General features: G+C 44.7%; 1 long non-coding RNA gene across 3 annotated transcripts; it reads left to right on the top strand.

Annotated features, from left to right (window-relative positions):
- Positions 1-153: 153 nt before the first annotated feature.
- On the top strand, positions 154-18,328 carry LOC134626194 (uncharacterized). Of its 3 annotated transcripts, XR_010093809.1 has the most exons (13): positions 154-254; positions 352-695; positions 4,019-4,362; positions 7,783-8,126; positions 11,539-11,882; positions 12,841-12,921; positions 15,338-15,532; positions 15,631-15,741; positions 15,896-16,101; positions 16,847-17,008; positions 17,258-17,382; positions 17,487-17,588; positions 17,715-18,328. It is a non-coding gene; the product is annotated as an uncharacterized LOC134626194 (long non-coding RNA). The 3 variants fall into 3 exon arrangements; XR_010093810.1 differs by having other exon boundaries at positions 15,631-16,101; positions 16,852-17,008; XR_010093808.1 differs by having other exon boundaries at positions 15,631-16,101.
- The last annotated feature ends 1,141 nt before the right edge of the window (positions 18,329-19,469 follow it).

Genomic DNA, 19,469 nt, shown 5'->3' with positions numbered 1-19,469 from the left:
GTAAATATTTAAAATATACAGGTTTGAGCAGAAATATATTTTAGATTTCTGAAGAAATGAAATGACAGAGAAGAGATGAGTTAGATCCTTTTCTTTAGAAAAATAGTGAAACCAGCAATTGAATTCCGGTCACTCTAAATACATCTCTGTGATCTTTACAGTACTACCAATCCGTCCGCCACCGCCAGTCCATACTCCTCCACTTTAATCGGTTTGTCGAAATGCAGTCTGTTGTGAGGATCTTCTATTTGTGGGTGGGGGTTTTTTGTTTTGTTTTGTTTTGTTCTCTCTCCTGATCTATGCGAGTGCTGCTCTGCCTCTCTGCTGAATAAAACGTGCTTCATTCATCAGGTCCAGTAGTCGTCACGGTGGTTGTCTCAGAAGGAAGTGATGCCATGTTACCCTGCTCCCTCAGCACCAGTCACAGCCTTGAACAAAAGCTCTTTGATTGTGGGGGGAAAAAGCACCAAATAAACAGGAGGTGTTCATGTATGATGGAGGCCGTCATTACAATAACGGCCTTCCAGGTCAAGACGAGCACTTCAGAGGACGGGTCTCACATTTCCCACAAGAGCTGCAGTTTGGTAACACCTCCATCATCATCAGAAACACCACGGTGGCTGACAGTGGAGTCCACACCTGTTATTTTCCACATCTGCAGCCAGAACAAACATTCAGCATTAAACTTGCTGTTGGTGAGTAGAAAGCATCCTGAAAATAAACCCTTTAAGAACACTGCTGGAAGCTGTCACCTCATCTGTTTGTTACCTGAACCAAGAGATGTTCACAAAGGTGATGCAAAAACATCAGTTCCATCATGAGTTGTAGCACACAGAGTGCAGATGTAGAAATCAGTGACATTATCAGTCAAGCCTTCAGATTTCTCTGATCAGTCTTTAAGGTCACACTCTGGGTCTTCTCTGAAGCTAGACTCAGGATGTTTCCTGTTCCTGACATTTCCTGCTAATCTTATCCTGCTGCCACTATGCACCTCACTAAAAGAAATGGGGTCACACTAAAATAAAAAGCTAATATATAAGCTGATAGAACCTCTGTCCTGTTGATAATACCAAATAATGTAGTGATCAAAAACACACAATAACCGCCAAGGCCCTTTCAATCCTGATGCATGCTCAATCATCCAGGTACGTAAATCTCCAAAAGTTGATTCTGAACGTAGCGTTTTCTGGCAGTTCAAAATGCTATGTCCAGATGAACAGAATCAACTTTTGGAGAAGGCCCTTTGTACTACTCATACAAGCTTCCAGGCCAAAAGCTCTTTCAGGAACAAGCCCAGAATAAACGGGACAAGGGGTCAATATCAGCCAGGATATATCCAATGTTGTTATTTTAAAAGAAAAGAATAAAAGCTCACTAACGAACAACAATGTACCTTTAATGGTGCAACCTGCCAGCAATGTAACAATTACCTGATAACTTGCTCACACCAGAAGAAAACAGGTGCCCGTTGTTTTAAAATACAAAATCCACCCCAGCTAAATACGACCCATAGCAACACTTATCACATGCACTAAGAGTTTTAATAAGGAAGTGATCTTAAATACATCACTTCACCATCAGCACCTATGTAAGGTCTAGTTTCTAAGAGCTCCACCTCAGGGACTACACCCAAATACAAAAATAAAAGTTTTAAAATGCGACTCTAAGGCGACTCTTACTCTAAGGCGGTCTCAAGGCTGGAGCTGAACAAAACACCCTGATAACGACTGTGTTGTGACTGTTCTTCCCATTCTATGCAAGGCCGCCTGGGTTGGCTGGAAGATTGTTTACTTAGCCTGGCAGGGCGAAGGACACTGTCTCAGCTGAACTCTGGACATATACACACACACGCACACAGACATGCAGATATGCACTCATCCCCCCTCCAAACGCCTTCGACGCTTATTCCCTTCCGATGCTGACGGTGGATAATGGAGACCAGCGCATAGGTTGCAGGCCCGGATGTACTGTCTACATTGGCTGTCTCTCACCCTTTACCCATCCCTGTTGCTTGTCCTGTGTTTCTTTGGTGTATTAAGAGTTTTTTCATGTGCTATGTGCAGAGGTGGGGTTTTTTTTCTGTTCTCAAACTGATCTCCCTGTTGGAGCTCAGTCTGGGGGGAGTTATTTTTTTCTCCTTATCTTTCCTCATGTTGTGCTTTTCCATGTTATACCCCTCTGACCTGTTTTCCCCATGTGATGTTTGTGTAATGTATGCATGGTCGGAAGGGTAAAACGGCACTGGCACGGCTGGCAGCCTTAACCCAATTTCCCTCGGGATGAATAAAGTACGATCAATCAATCAAAACAAATTAGGCAGAAAAGTGCAACAAAAGGAGAAAAAGGACAAAAAAAAAAACGGTGACACAATCACATGTGTAGCCTATCCTACAGGAGACAATACAATATAAATTACATTTCAGTGCATAAATATCCTTTTTTTATATTTTAGAGGTACGGTAATTATATTTAATTACCTACTGTCTACTATGTTTGCTGTACAACTTGCTTAGTGTCTTCTTAGATCACTACTAAAAACACAAAATACAATAAACATCAAATACATTTTAAGAAACTGACTAAAACTGACTGAATGAGAAAAAACAGCCAGATTCATTCTATCTATCTATCTATCTATCTATCTATCTATCTATCTATCTATCTATCTATCTATCTATCTATGTTTCTCTTCCCACTCTCAGCCCCTTCCCTGCGTGTCTCTTCCCACTCCCCGCCCTTTCCCTGCATTTCTGTTCCCACTCCCCGCCCCTTCCCTGCCCCTCTCTTTCCCATCCGCTGCATTTCTCTTCCCACCCCCCGCCCCTTCCCTGCCCCTCTCTTTCCCACCCCCTGCGTTTCTCTTCCCACTCCCCGCCCCTTCCCTACATTTCTCTTCCCACTCCCCGCCCCTTCCCTGCCCCTCTCTTTCACACCCCCTGCCCCTCTGTTTCCCATCCCCTGCGTTTCTCTTCCCACTCCCCGCCCCTTCCCTGCCCCTCTGTTTCCCATCCCCGTGCATTTCTCTTCCCACTCCCCGCCCCTTCCCTGCCCCCTTCTTTCCCATCCCCTGCGTTTTTCTTCCCACTCCCCGCCCCTTCCCTGCCCCTCTGTTTCCCATCCCCCTGCATTTCTCTTCCCACTCCCCGCCCCTTCCCACTCCCCGCCCCTTCCCTGCCCCTCTATTTCCCATCCCCCTGCGTTTTTTTTCCCACTCCCCGCCCCTTCCCTGCATTTCTCTTCCCACTCCCTGCCCCTTCCCACTCCCCGCCCCTTCCCTGCCCCTCTGTTTCCCATCCCATGCGTTTGTCTTCCCACTCCCCGCCCCTTCCCTGCTCCTCTATTTCACATCCCCCTGCGTTTGTCTTCCCATTCCCCGCCCCTTCCCTGCCCCTCTGTTTCCCATCCCCCTGCATTTCTCTTCCCACTCCCCGCCCCTTCCCACTCCCCGCCCCTTCCCTGCCCCTCTGTTTCCCATCCCATGCGTTTGTCTTCCCATTCCCCGCCCCTTCCCTGCCCCTCTGTTTCCCATCCCCCTGCATTTCTCTTCCCACTCCCCGCCCCTTCCCTGCCCCCCTCTTTCCCATCCCCTGCGTTTCTCTTCCCACTCCCCGCCCCTTCCCTGCCCCTCTGTTTCCCATCCCCTGCGTTTCTCTTCCCACTCCCCGCCCCTTCCCTGCCCCCCTCTTTCCCATCCCCTGCGTTTCTCTTCCCACTCCCCGCCCCTTCCCTGCCCCTCTCTTTCCCATCCCCTGTGTGTGTATGTATGGATAATAGCAAACACTGAAATACATTTTTTGCACGCAGCAATGAATTTTGTTCACTCAAATTTAGCTTTTCTGTTTCTAACAGTGTGTTAAAGCAGTGCAGTGCAGTAGATTGTATGAAATACATATCAGTGACCTCAGCTACAGACAAGTAAAGTAAAACATCTGAACACACCGAGTCTGAGTTACAGTCAAACATCAAACTATGTACTGCATATTTCAACATACTGAACAAAACGTGCTTCATTCTTCAGGTCCAGTAGTCGTCAGAGTGAATGTCTCAGAAGAAAGTGATGCCATTTTACCCTGCTCCCTCGGCACCAGTCAGAACCTTGAACAGAAGCTCTTTGATTGTGGGGGGAAAAAGCACCAAATAAACAGGAGGTGTTCATGTATGATGGAGGCCGTCATTACAATAACGGCCTTCCAGGTCAAGACGAGCACTTCAGAGGACGGGTCTCACATTTCCCACAAGAGCTGCAGTTTGGTAACACCTCCATCATCATCAGAAACACCACGGTGGCTGACAGTGGAGTCCACACCTGTTATTTTCCACATCTGCAGCCAGAACAAACATTCAGCATTAAACTTGCTGTTGGTGAGTAGAAAGCATCCTGAAAATAAACCCTTTAAGAACACTGCTGGAAGCTGTCACCTCATCTGTTTGTTACCTGAACCAAGAGATGTTCACAAAGGTGATGCAAAAACATCAGTTCCATCATGAGTTGTAGCACACAGAGTGCAGATGTAGAACTCAGTGACATTATCAGTCAAGCCTTCAGATTTCTCTGATCAGTCTTTAAGGTCACACTCTGGGTCTTCTCTGAAGCTAGACTCAGGATGTTTCCTGTTCCTGACATTTCCTGCTAATCTTATCCTGCTGCCACTATGCACCTCACTAAAAGAAATGGGGTCACACTAAAATAAAAAGCTAATATATAAGCTGATAGAACCTCTGTCCTGTTGATAATACCAAATAATGTAGTGATCAAAAACACACAATAACCGCCAAGGCCCTTTCAATCCTGATGCATGCTCAATCATCCAGGTACGTAAATCTCCAAAAGTTGATGCTGAACGTAGCGTTTTCTGGCAGTTCAAAATGCTATGTCCAGATGAACAGAATCAACTTTTGGAGAAGGCCCTTTGTACTACTCATACAAGCTTCCAGGCCAAAAGCTCTTTCAGGAACAAGCCCAGAATAAACGGGACAAGGGGTCAATATCAGCCAGGATATATCCAGTGTTGTTATTTTAAAAGAAAAGAATAAAAGCTCACTAACGAACAACAATGTACCTTTAATGGTGCAACCTGCCAGCAATGTAACAATTACCTGATAACTTGCTCACACCAGAAGAAAACAGGTGCCCGTTGTTTTAAAATACAAAATCCACCCCAGCTAAATACGACCCATAGCAACACTTATCACATGCACTAAGAGTTTTAATAAGGAAGTGATCTTAAATACATCACTTCACCATCAGCACCTATGTAAGGTCTAGTTTCTAAGAGCTCCACCTCAGGGACTACACCCAAATACAAAAATAAAAGTTTTAAAATGCGACTCTAAGGCGACTCTTACTCTAAGGCGGTCTCAAGGCTGGAGCTGAACAAAACACCCTGATAACGACTGTGTTGTGACTGTTCTTCCCATTCTATGCAAGGCCGCCTGGGTTGGCTGGAAGATTGTTTACTTAGCCTGGCAGGGCGAAGGACACTGTCTCAGCTGAACTCTGGACATATACACACACACGCACACAGACATGCAGATATGCACTCATCCCCCCTCCAAACGCCTTCGACGCTTATTCCCTTCCGATGCTGACGGTGGATAATGGAGACCAGCGCATAGGTTGCAGGCCCGGATGTACTGTCTACATTGGCTGTCTCTCACCCTTTACCCATCCCTGTTGCTTGTCCTGTGTTTCTTTGGTGTATTAAGAGTTTTTTCATGTGCTATGTGCAGAGGTGGGGTTTTTTTTCTGTTCTCAAACTGATCTCCCTGTTGGAGCTCAGTCTGGGGGGAGTTATTTTTTTCTCCTTATCTTTCCTCATGTTGTGCTTTTCCATGTTATACCCCTCTGACCTGTTTTCCCCATGTGATGTTTGTGTAATGTATGCATGGTCGGAAGGGTAAAACGGCACTGGCACGGCTGGCAGCCTTAACCCAATTTCCCTCGGGATGAATAAAGTACGATCAATCAATCAAAACAAATTAGGCAGAAAAGTGCAACAAAAGGAGAAAAAGGACAAAAAAAAAACCGGTGACACAATCACATGTGTAGCCTATCCTACAGGAGACAATACAATATAAATTACATTTCAGTGCATAAATATCCTTTTTTTATATTTTAGAGGTACGGTAATTATATTTAATTACCTACTGTCTACTATGTTTGCTGTACAACTTGCTTAGTGTCTTCTTAGATCACTACTAAAAACACAAAATACAATAAACATCAAATACATTTTAAGAAACTGACTAAAACTGACTGAATGAGAAAAAACAGCCAGATTCATTCTATCTATCTATCTATCTATCTATCTATCTATCTATCTATCTATCTATCTATGTTTCTCTTCCCACTCCCAGCCCCTTCCCTGCGTGTCTCTTCCCACTCCCCGCCCTTTCCCTGCATTTCTGTTCCCACTCCCCGCCCCTTCCCTGCCCCTCTCTTTCCCATCCGCTGCATTTCTCTTCCCACCCCCCGCCCCTTCCCTGCCCCTCTCTTTCCCACCCCCTGCGTTTCTCTTCCCACTCCCCGCCCCTTCCCTACATTTCTCTTCCCACTCCCCACCCCTTCCCTGCCCCTCTCTTTCCCACCCCCTGCCCCTCTGTTTCCCATCCCCTGCGTTTCTCTTCCCACTCCCCGCCCCTTCCCTGCCCCTCTGTTTCCCATCCCCGTGCATTTCTCTTCCCACTCCCCGCCCCTTCCCTGCCCCCCTCTTTCCCATCCCCTGCGTTTCTCTTCCCACTCCCCACCCCTTCCCTGCCCCTCTATTTCCCATCCCCCTGCATTTCTCTTCCCACTCCCCGCCCCTTCCCACTCCCCGCCCCTTCCCTGCCCCTCTATTTCCCATCACCCTGCGTTTTTTTTCCCACTCCCCGCCCCTTCCCTGCATTTCTCTTCCCACTCCCTGCCCCTTCCCACTCCCCGCCCCTTCCCTGCCCCTCTGTTTCCCATCCCATGCGTTTGTCTTCCCACTCCCCGCCCCTTCCCTGCTCCTCTATTTCACATCCCCCTGCGTTTGTCTTCCCATTCCCCGCCCCTTCCCTGCCCCTCTGTTTCCCATCCCCCTGCATTTCTCTTCCCACTCCCCGCCCCTTCCCTGCCCCCCTCTTTCCCATCCCCTGCATTTCCCTTCCCACTCCCCGCCCCTTCCCTGCCCCTCTGTTTCCCATCCCCCTGCATTTCTCTTCCCACTCCCCGCCCCTTCCCACTCCCCGCCCCTTCCCTGCCCCTCTGTTTCCCATCCCATGCGTTTGTCTTCCCATTCCCCGCCCCTTCCCTGCCCCTGTGTTTCCCATCCCCCTGCATTTCTCTTCCCACTCCCCGCCCCTTCCCTGCCCCCCTCTTTCCCATCCCCTGCGTTTCTCTTCCCACTCCCCGCCCCTTCCCTGCCCCTCTGTTTCCCATCCCCTGCGTTTCTCTTCCCACTCCCCGCCCCTTCCCTGCCCCCCTCTTTCCCATCCCCTGCGTTTCTCTTCCCACTCCCCGCCCCTTCCCTGCCCCTCTCTTTCCCATCCCCTGTGTGTGTATGTATGGATAATAGCAAACACTGAAATACATTTTTTGCACGCAGCAATGAATTTTGTTCACTCAAATTTAGCTTTTCTGTTTCTAACAGTGTGTTAAAGCAGTGCAGTGCAGTAGATTGTATGAAATACATATCAGTGACCTCAGCTACAGACAAGTAAAGTAAAACATCTGAACACACCGAGTCTGAGTTACAGTCAAACATCAAACTATGTACTGCATATTTCAACATACTGAACAAAACGTGCTTCATTCTTCAGGTCCAGTAGTCGTCAGAGTGAATGTCTCAGAAGAAAGTGATGCCATTTTACCCTGCTCCCTCGGCACCAGTCAGAACCTTGAACAGAAGCTCTTTGATTGTGGGGGGAAAAAGCACCAAATAAACAGGAGGTGTTCATGTATGATGGAGGCCGTCATTACAATAACGGCCTTCCAGGTCAAGACGAGCACTTCAGAGGACGGGTCTCACATTTCCCACAAGAGCTGCAGTTTGGTAACACCTCCATCATCATCAGAAACACCACGGTGGCTGACAGTGGAGTCCACACCTGTTATTTTCCACATCTGCAGCCAGAACAAACATTCAGCATTAAACTTGCTGTTGGTGAGTAGAAAGCATCCTGAAAATAAACCCTTTAAGAACACTGCTGGAAGCTGTCACCTCATCTGTTTGTTACCTGAACCAAGAGATGTTCACAAAGGTGATGCAAAAACATCAGTTCCATCATGAGTTGTAGCACACAGAGTGCAGATGTAGAACTCAGTGACATTATCAGTCAAGCCTTCAGATTTCTCTGATCAGTCTTTAAGGTCACACTCTGGGTCTTCTCTGAAGCTAGACTCAGGATGTTTCCTGTTCCTGACATTTCCTGCTAATCTTATCCTGCTGCCACTATGCACCTCACTAAAAGAAATGGGGTCACACTAAAATAAAAAGCTAATATATAAGCTGATAGAACCTCTGTCCTGTTGATAATACCAAATAATGTAGTGATCAAAAACACACAATAACCGCCAAGGCCCTTTCAATCCTGATGCATGCTCAATCATCCAGGTACGTAAATCTCCAAAAGTTGATGCTGAACGTAGCGTTTTCTGGCAGTTCAAAATGCTATGTCCAGATGAACAGAATCAACTTTTGGAGAAGGCCCTTTGTACTACTCATACAAGCTTCCAGGCCAAAAGCTCTTTCAGGAACAAGCCCAGAATAAACGGGACAAGGGGTCAATATCAGCCAGGATATATCCAGTGTTGTTATTTTAAAAGAAAAGAATAAAAGCTCACTAACGAACAACAATGTACCTTTAATGGTGCAACCTGCCAGCAATGTAACAATTACCTGATAACTTGCTCACACCAGAAGAAAACAGGTGCCCGTTGTTTTAAAATACAAAATCCACCCCAGCTAAATACGACCCATAGCAACACTTATCACATGCACTAAGAGTTTTAATAAGGAAGTGATCTTAAATACATCACTTCACCATCAGCACCTATGTAAGGTCTAGTTTCTAAGAGCTCCACCTCAGGGACTACACCCAAATACAAAAATAAAAGTTTTAAAATGCGACTCTAAGGCGACTCTTACTCTAAGGCGGTCTCAAGGCTGGAGCTGAACAAAACACCCTGATAACGACTGTGTTGTGACTGTTCTTCCCATTCTATGCAAGGCCGCCTGGGTTGGCTGGAAGATTGTTTACTTAGCCTGGCAGGGCGAAGGACACTGTCTCAGCTGAACTCTGGACATATACACACACACGCACACAGACATGCAGATATGCACTCATCCCCCCTCCAAACGCCTTCGACGCTTATTCCCTTCCGATGCTGACGGTGGATAATGGAGACCAGCGCATAGGTTGCAGGCCCGGATGTACTGTCTACATTGGCTGTCTCTCACCCTTTACCCATCCCTGTTGCTTGTCCTGTGTTTCTTTGGTGTATTAAGAGTTTTTTCATGTGCTATGTGCAGAGGTGGGGTTTTTTTTCTGTTCTCAAACTGATCTCCCTGTTGGAGCTCAGTCTGGGGGGAGTTATTTTTTTCTCCTTATCTTTCCTCATGTTGTGCTTTTCCATGTTATACCCCTCTGACCTGTTTTCCCCATGTGATGTTTGTGTAATGTATGCATGGTCGGAAGGGTAAAACGGCACTGGCACGGCTGGCAGCCTTAACCCAATTTCCCTCGGGATGAATAAAGTACGATCAATCAATCAAAACAAATTAGGCAGAAAAGTGCAACAAAAGGAGAAAAAGGACAAAAAAAAAACCGGTGACACAATCACATGTGTAGCCTATCCTACAGGAGACAATACAATATAAATTACATTTCAGTGCATAAATATCCTTTTTTTATATTTTAGAGGTACGGTAATTATATTTAATTACCTACTGTCTACTATGTTTGCTGTACAACTTGCTTAGTGTCTTCTTAGATCACTACTAAAAACACAAAATACAATAAACATCAAATACATTTTAAGAAACTGACTAAAACTGACTGAATGAGAAAAAACAGCCAGATTCATTCTATCTATCTATCTATCTATCTATCTATCTATCTATCTATCTATGTTTCTCTTCCCACTCCCAGCCCCTTCCCTGCGTGTCTCTTCCCACTCCCCGCCCTTTCCCTGCATTTCTGTTCCCACTCCCCGCCCCTTCCCTGCCCCTCTCTTTCCCATCCGCTGCATTTCTCTTCCCACCCCCCGCCCCTTCCCTGCCCCTCTCTTTCCCACCCCCTGCGTTTCTCTTCCCACTCCCCGCCCCTTCCCTACATTTCTCTTCCCACTCCCCACCCCTTCCCTGCCCCTCTCTTTCCCACCCCCTGCCCCTCTGTTTCCCATCCCCTGCGTTTCTCTTCCCACTCCCCGCCCCTTCCCTGCCCCTCTGTTTCCCATCCCCGTGCATTTCTCTTCCCACTCCCCGCCCCTTCCCTGCCCCCCTCTTTCCCATCCCCTGCGTTTCTCTTCCCACTCCCCACCCCTTCCCTGCCCCTCTATTTCCCATCCCCCTGCATTTCTCTTCCCACTCCCCGCCCCTTCCCACTCCCCGCCCCTTCCCTGCCCCTCTATTTCCCATCACCCTGCGTTTTTTTTCCCACTCCCCGCCCCTTCCCTGCATTTCTCTTCCCACTCCCTGCCCCTTCCCACTCCCCGCCCCTTCCCTGCCCCTCTGTTTCCCATCCCATGCGTTTGTCTTCCCACTCCCCGCCCCTTCCCTGCTCCTCTATTTCACATCCCCCTGCGTTTGTCTTCCCATTCCCCGCCCCTTCCCTGCCCCTCTGTTTCCCATCCCCCTGCATTTCTCTTCCCACTCCCCGCCCCTTCCCTGCCCCCCTCTTTCCCATCCCCTGCATTTCCCTTCCCACTCCCCGCCCCTTCCCTGCCCCTCTGTTTCCCATCCCCCTGCATTTCTCTTCCCACTCCCCGCCCCTTCCCACTCCCCGCCCCTTCCCTGCCCCTCTGTTTCCCATCCCATGCGTTTGTCTTCCCATTCCCCGCCCCTTCCCTGCCCCTGTGTTTCCCATCCCCCTGCATTTCTCTTCCCACTCCCCGCCCCTTCCCTGCCCCCCTCTTTCCCATCCCCTGCGTTTCTCTTCCCACTCCCCGCCCCTTCCCTGCCCCTCTGTTTCCCATCCCCTGCGTTTCTCTTCCCACTCCCCGCCCCTTCCCTGCCCCCCTCTTTCCCATCCCCTGCGTTTCTCTTCCCACTCCCCGCCCCTTCCCTGCCCCTCTCTTTCCCATCCCCTGTGTGTGTATGTATGGATAATAGCAAACACTGAAATACATTTTTTGCACGCAGCAATGAATTTTGTTCACTCAAATTTAGCTTTTCTGTTTCTAACAGTGTGTTAAAGCAGTGCAGTGCAGTAGATTGTATGAAATACATATCAGTGACCTCAGCTACAGACAAGTAAAGTAAAACATCTGAACACACCGAGTCTGAGTTACAGTCAAACATCAAACTATGTACTGCATATTTCAACATACTGAACAAAACGTGCTTCATTCTTCAGGTCCAGTAGTCGTCAGAGTGAATGTCTCAGAAGAAAGTGATGCCATTTTACCCTGCTCCCTCGGCACCAGTCAGAACCTTGAACAGAAGCTCTTTGATTGTGGGGGGAAAAAGCACCAAATAAACAGGAGGTGTTCATGTATGATGGAGGCCGTCATTACAATAACGGCCTTCCAGGTCAAGACGAGCACTTCAGAGGACGGGTCTCACATTTCCCACAAGAGCTGCAGTTTGGTAACACCTCCATCATCATCAGAAACACCACGGTGGCTGACAGTGGAGTCCACACCTGTTATTTTCCACATCTGCAGCCAGAACAAACATTCAGCATTAAACTTGCTGTTGGTGAGTAGAAAGCATCCTGAAAATAAACCCTTTAAGAACACTGCTGGAAGCTGTCACCTCATCTGTTTGCTACCTGAACCAAGAGATGTTCACAAAGGTGATGCAAAAACATCAGTTCCATCATGAGTTGTAGCACACAGAGTGCAGATGTAGAAATCAGTGACATTATCAGTCAAGCCTTCAGATTTCTCTGATCAGTCTTTAAGGTCACACTCTGGGTCTTCTCTGAAGCTAGACTCAGGATGTTTCCTGTTCCTGACATTTCCTGCTAATCTTATCCTGCTGCCACTATGCACCTCACTAAAAGAAATGGGGTCACACTAAAATAAAAAGCTAATATATAAGCTGATAGAACCTCTGTCCTGTTGATAATACCAAATAATGTAAAGGCCCTTTCAATCCTGATGCATGCTCAATCATCCACCACTCCCAGGCCATTCCCTGCCAACACGTTCTCACTCCCAACTCGTCAAATGTGTGACGCATGGTCAGGCTCCCTCTGCTTCACTTATGGACGCGCAGGGTACCCCCCTGGCGTCGAGAATTGACGTGCAGGGTCCTCCTATTGAATCCTATACTGATATACTGATCCCTAGTCGTTGTTTATTGACGACAAGAGATTTCCGCGGAAGAGCCTGTTGTCCGTATATTTATATATTTCCAAAATCACATAGTGACGTGTACTGAACACAATATATTATATAATGTAAACAACTACCTGAGAAACAGCAGATACAGCAGATAAATTAATTATAGGCCATTACTTTTGTATCGTTTATTGCATTTATGGAGGGAGAGGTGGATGCTGGGTAATGGCACAGCTAGCGACCGGGTGACTTTATTCACCCGCTTCGGCTGTTACCAGTCCGTACAATGGGCGTTATTTGCAGAAATCAGTCCCATAGATGTGGGCCATCCACCTGCTAGATTGTTCAGAAGGTTGTTATCATCCATCCAGATGGAGGATCACTGACAGGAGCGTGGGAAGACTCCAGAATCCACTCTGGCTGGAATCCGGTGGATACAGCAGTGTTTACAGGTAAGACCATTTAACCGGACAGCATTTATAGAATGACTATTAAAAGTCAGCGAGTGTCAATAATGTTAATGTGGTTATGTTAGTAATACACCGAGTGCTAATATAACAGCTTTAAGATGCATTTGTAGATATTATTACGTGTTTTACCGTCTTTATGGTGCTAGCTTAAAGTTACGGTGTAAACGTTAGCTTATATTGTAGTAAAGCTGTTACTGTTTAAACGATGTTAGCACAGAAATATTAGCTTCTGTCATGACTGATGAAGTTACTAGTTAATAAAGTTTCCAGTAAAGTGATTAATCGCAGCCACAGATTGACAGTAAATATCCAGATTAGCTTCAATGCATCTGTAATAAATATGTGCAAGTTTCAGTGCTTCGTTTAAACTGTATGATACTTATACTGACCCAGGGTCAGTGTAAAATACAATCCTAGCTGTGTGAACAAAGCCTGGCTCTTTTAATTCTGCATGACAAACCTCAAAATGCAGGTTCTTATTACTCTTTCCTGCTGGCACACCTGTCACACCTGAGAGTCAGCTAGAAACTTACAGTGACGTGGAAAATCATGCAAAGACTGCCAGACTCTGTAATACTGCAAATGATCGGTGACTCAGGTTAACACTAAACTTTAAACAGTATCTCTGTGTCTCTGTGTGTGCTGAACATCTGGAATCAGATTGAGTCAGGCTACATCAGCTGAATCTGTTATTTGTAAATATCAATATTTTTTATTCAGGTGTGGGGATAATATGTAAGACTGCAGTGAAGCGATGTACCAGATTAATCCCTGGCCAAAGGTATCGTACTTAAATCAGACTACTGATCCAGCCACATCAGCCTTTTTTGAGGTCTGTTTAAAGTAGACTAAAAATGAATTCCAGGTTCCTGAGAGGTGGACTGAGAGTCCTCTGACAGACTGGTACCTGTCCAGGTGTGCTCTACCTGTAACTACTGGGACAGGCTCTGGCTCCTGTAATAGAAATTTTCTATTATTCTCATTTAAAGTATTTAAGTGTTTATGCATATGCTTAGTTGTGACACTGTTATAGACTGTTCAGTGAAAGTTTCTAAAACTAGATGAACTTACTTCAGCATCAGCAGTTTGAGAAAACAACTCCCTTTACAGGTGCTGATAAGGCCAAGGGCACAAAACAACGTAACCATTGTTCGGGTAGGTTTCATAGCAAGTCGTGTGAAGTGTGGTAGGATCAGTTTGTAACTTCCTCCCTCTTCCTTGGAATGCATAAAGGAGTGGGAGCACCACTTCTGTGGCAGAGCTGACATGATTTTGAACTGTGATGTTTGATGTGTGTTGGCTCTCCTGCACGCAGTAATAAATAGCTTGATCACAGCTCTTTCTGTGTTGCAGACTTTATTTACAAACTTCCACGATACCCCCCACCCTCCCACTGTGAACATGAATTGAATATTCAGAAGAAAATGAATGGATAGACTGACATTTGTTTAAATACTTCTAGAAATCTGAGCTGTTGGTGTGGTAGTAATATTAGAGCTGGCAATCTTTCTTACTGAATCTCTACTGTGAGTCATGTTACCTGAGATTAATTCTATGTTTACCTGACAGCCTGGACAAATGTGCTGTGTGAAGGATGTAAATCAAATCAGATCTTAACTGCTTACATTTAAGGAGCCTGGTCATATTTAATTGTAATATTGTCACGGTCCTGGGTCGGTTCGACCCAGCATTTTGTGTTTCTTATGTTTTGGTTTAGTTTTGCATTAGTTCTTCTCTGGGGATGCTGTTTTGATTATAATTACATTCTGTTTCTTTAGCTATCCGATGATGATGATGATTATTATTGTTTGAGTTCTATGTGTTATATTCGGCCTGCCTTTGAGTCTGTGTCTCTGTCTGTCTATGATGTCACCCCGTCTGTTTATGAATCTGTTTAGTTCAGCGTCTTGTCTGGTTCCCTGTGTCTGAGTTTCCTGTTTTATTGTGAGGGTCGGTGTCTTATGTGGGTGTGCTCAGTTTACGTTTCCCCTGTCTCATCAGCTGTGATCTCTCCCAGGTGTGTTCCCCTCCTGTCTCTCATCCCTTGATTACTGCCGTGTGTATACAAGCCCTGTGTTTCCTTTGTTCTCTGTCGTGTCGTTAACGTCTGTTCACCCTCGCTTCTTCTGTGTGTTCTGTTCGCCAGCCTGTCAACCTCCCTAGTTATTCTGTTTCCCCAGTTTAGTTAGTGTTTTCCTGTTCTGCTTTTTACCAGCAATAAAGCTGTGTATTTTGAGTTACTTCTGCCTCCGTGAGTCCTGCATTTTGGGTCCTCTCTTCCTGCCTGCCTGCACACAGCCATGACAAATATGAACCAATGATTTGCTGATTCCAAGAGAGTCTTTGTGGAAATCCTGTTTGGCTTTTTGTCATTTTAATTCTCTTTTCCGTTTGCCAGAACAGTTCTCCACAGTCACTGTCCACATGGGTCAGTGGGACCAAGCAGCACTCTGCTAATGTGTGGACTCTGACCAGCAACATCCAGCAAGACCCAGGCAGCGTTTTCTATCTCCCAGCTGGAGTTTTTTGTTTGTCTGTGACTGGAGAGTCAGATTTTTGTTGAAGCTGGAGGAACAGCCTCACACTTGCAGAGGTAAGTCAGTTTGTAGAGATCCCTCCCATCTTGACTTTTATGTGCTAGATTTCTTATCTGAAACAGTAATATTTCAGTGACTGCTGCTTATACCACAGGTTAATACACGCTACTGATCTCTGATGGGAGAATCATCACCTCTGCCAACAAAGAAGCCTGGTGGATATTTGTTTGCAGTCTGATGGGACCTCATGCTCTGCATCTTCAAAGTGTGTCTCTTGATTATTATTCATACACAGTAATGTGAATTATGCTTATATCTAGTATAACTGGACCAACCTGGTGCTCTTCATTTATGGAGGCTGTTGAGTCTGAATGTTGGATGTTGTGTATCTCGTGTTCTCTGGGCTTTGTTGTCCTCAGTCTGTTTGCAGGATCAGAAAACAAAACCAGGAGGCCTGTAAATGTTTCTTCTCCAATTGGATGATGATAAGACCGTGACACAGTATGCCACCTTTAGTCTTGTGATGAAGCAAAGCTCAGGACGAAGTATGATTAAATGGTACCCACATGTGTGCTGCTGAGAAGGATGTACAGGGGCACCTGCAGCCAAATCCAAGCCTCCTCAGGTTAGTTGTAGTTGCAGAATGCCATAGGACTGAGACAGCTGAGGCATCAAATGTTTGATTAAACGGATGAAAAAGAGAAGTTTCTTCCCTATAATTATCACTTTTTAAAATCTTTAGCAACTTCAAGTCTGTCAGCGTGCTGAGGTCACAGAAACAAGAAAAGAAGCTTGACTTCAGAGTGTTATTTACAGTTTTCTGTCATCAATTATCTCCCCTGAAGTTTATCACTATTAGGCAAGCAGTAAGTCCACAGTACTGTAATGAAGATTCTGACTTTGGTCACTGTTGCATAATATTTTAATAATATACAATTATTTTTTGTAATTCATATTTTTTGTTAATCAAAAATTTACTTTGTGAAATTTGTATTTGAGAATGAAGAATGTGACAATATATTTTTGTTCAATATTTAATTTCTTTCAGTTGCAATTGTTAAATGAAAAATTTTATATATATAGATAGATATCGAGAGATAGATATCGAGAGATAGATATCTTCTAATTTAGCAAACTAATTTATCAAAAATCAAAAATACATATATCTGTATTAGTTTTAATACATTAGTTTGACACCTGTATTGAAAATACCATATTGTATTCATACAGAATCAGTATGGTATCATTGTTTGTCTGATTGCTGAGACTAAGAGCAAGTTTGATCTGTTTAGATCAAAAGTATCCAAAGTTGAGCTCTAATGTTTCTTCACCCCTGTGTGTGTGATATGTGATTTCCTACATGCTGACAGAGCAGAGCGGCAGTTTGTGCTCACAGATGGTGACGGTGTGGAGAGAAGGTGGTGTTTCCTCAGAAGAACCAGCAGAGTCACCAAGGGCACGAGTCCATCTCACCACCTTGACTTGCTGACTGATGCCCGTCTGCACTGCACAGAGGAAATCAACTGACCGAGGTTTGTCCAGTGACGTGTTATAAAATGTATATTTGTTTTGTGCTTACAGATATGTTTTTCTTGACAGAGGCTCTGCAGAGGTTAGACAAAGCAGAGAAAATATGTGCTTTACATTTTACTGTGATTTACTGGGACATTTGTTGCCTGATGTTCAGCAGGAATGGAGGAATGGAATCAAAGGGAGATGTTTTTGATGTTTTTGTAATGTGAGTAAATCTTCGGTATTATTTATTTGCTTGGTTATTTTAGGAGTGTTTCTGAGTGAGGGAGAGAGGAGTCATCATCCAGGTAAAGTGACGTGGATCAGTGGACACACTTGTCTCCCCTTTAAAGGAGATACTCTTAGAGAGAGACGATCCGAGTCATCCCTAAATGTTAGTGCTTTCAAATACACAATCATTTTTAAAGGACAAAAACGAACATCCAACTTTGACTGTAATACAATTAAATTTTTGCATGTGTGTTTTCAAACTCTCAGATGGGCAGGATATCAGTCTTGGACTGTCTAACCTGCCGGAGCAGCACTGAATGACCACCACACATGAGCATGTTCCTGCAACATTCAGCAGCTTTGCTTTTGGTAAGTAGACTTACCTAAACACATGATATCCATTTCTAACAGCCTGGTTACTTCCTGTCAGTTTTTTAGAAACCATGTGGTCACCTGACCTAACACTGTTTCTTCTTCTTCCCCTTAATGTTGAAGTGTCAAATGTCCAACAGCTGGAGAGGAAACTAAACCAGTGTACTGGGATGTTTCACCAACGCGTGCCAGATGCTGTTCCTTCATGGTGACATCACCAGAGACAGCCCCGCCCACGTCAGGACCTCGCCATTGATCATGATGATTATAATCGGAACTAAGACTGTACAAATCCACGACCTGAATGTTTAGATGCTTTCTAATTATTCATGAATACTGAGAGCCTCTTTCTGTGTTTTGTCTGTTTTGGGTTTGTTTTTTGTTTTTGTTTTTTTGTTTTTGTTTTTTTTAAACCTCATTTGTTACTAACAAAGTTCACCAAACTCACACAGTTTACATTCTGTATGTTTCCATCTTTACCAGCCACACTCTACCTGCATTTAGAAAACAAACCTTAGAAATCGTCGTTTTTCTCTTTTGTAATTCAGTGAATATACTGCGCTGCTTCCTTTTATTGCGTCACACATTGCTTTAAGTTTTTCAGTGTCCAGTTATTTTTTTTACTGCTGTTTGAATTCTCTGTATGTTTGACCCTGTAGACTGTTTAATGGACTGCTTGTCTTCCTGTTTGTAACCGCCGCCTGTTTTTGACTAAAGATTTGGATTTCTGACTTTAACACAGCCTCTGCGTGTCCTCCCTTTGTGTCCTCTTCCTCTGTGAATGTGTTGCATGTGTCACAGATTCATTTTATTAACAGCTTTCCCACAGTGAATTGCATCAGCATTCATTCACAGCACATTTCAAAAGGATTCAGATTAATACAGTGATCTTATAGTCAGAATTATCCTGACAGACTGCCACTGTAAATTATCTTTCATCAAGTCAATTTTAAAGCTCAGTATTTCAAAGCAGGAGTTATGAAGAATCATATTGGCATTAGGACTGTAACAATATGTACTAACAAAGTCAAAGTTTTTTAATTATGCTAGAATATTGGAAGACAATCAACTTTTAGTGTTTTCTGTATATTAATTATACTGAAATAGAGATGGTGACCCTAACTGTACACAAGTATACTAAACAACTGACAATCTAACAAACATTATTGGCCTGAGCCGTCATGCACAGTGAGTCTGATCCTGTGCTGTGAGAGTCTGACAAGCATGTTTCTGGTCAGTTTGGAAGAAATATCACAATGTAGCTCTGTTTTTCAATATTCCTTCTCTTTTACAACATAAACTGTGATCAAAGCTACTTCTGTTCACAGCATGTAATAATAGTGACAGTCCAGGGCATTGTGGTCTGTTGAGCTAGGGTTAGGGTTAGCAATTCAGACATATGTCTGACATATTACTCTTGCTGGATATAACAAACACCTAGGAATTCATATTATAATTTGATTTTCATGAAATATTCATATTCAGTATCAGTCATTTTATATTATAACTGCGTATCCACCCAGGCTCATGGTGGGGCAGGGCTCAGTCCTGGGATGCTTGAGTGAAAGGTAATGTACACCCTGACCAGGTATCCAGTCTGTCACAGTTGTTTTCAATATTTGGTTCTAAAATATGAGTGAAAACAAAAATCCAACTAGGATTCTTGCATATGATGGATGAAGTCTGTCTTTGACTGGATTGTCCAGCTGATCCATCAAACCCCCAGCAGGTAAACCTTATCATGACATAACACAGTAACAATGTAAAAAATTAAACAGCAACAGTCTACATTTTAAAGTGCATTGTAAACTCCTCTTCAATAAATTATTTGGATGTGCAGTGAGTCATTCAGGACTGTAAAACGTGAACTACAGAACC

This window comes from Pelmatolapia mariae, linkage group LG4, assembly GCF_036321145.2.
Source record: "Pelmatolapia mariae isolate MD_Pm_ZW linkage group LG4, Pm_UMD_F_2, whole genome shotgun sequence".
NCBI classification, from domain to species: domain Eukaryota; kingdom Metazoa; phylum Chordata; class Actinopteri; order Cichliformes; family Cichlidae; genus Pelmatolapia; species Pelmatolapia mariae.
The sequence above is the reverse complement of the archived record's forward strand: the minus strand, read 5'-3'. Positions and strand labels throughout refer to the sequence as shown.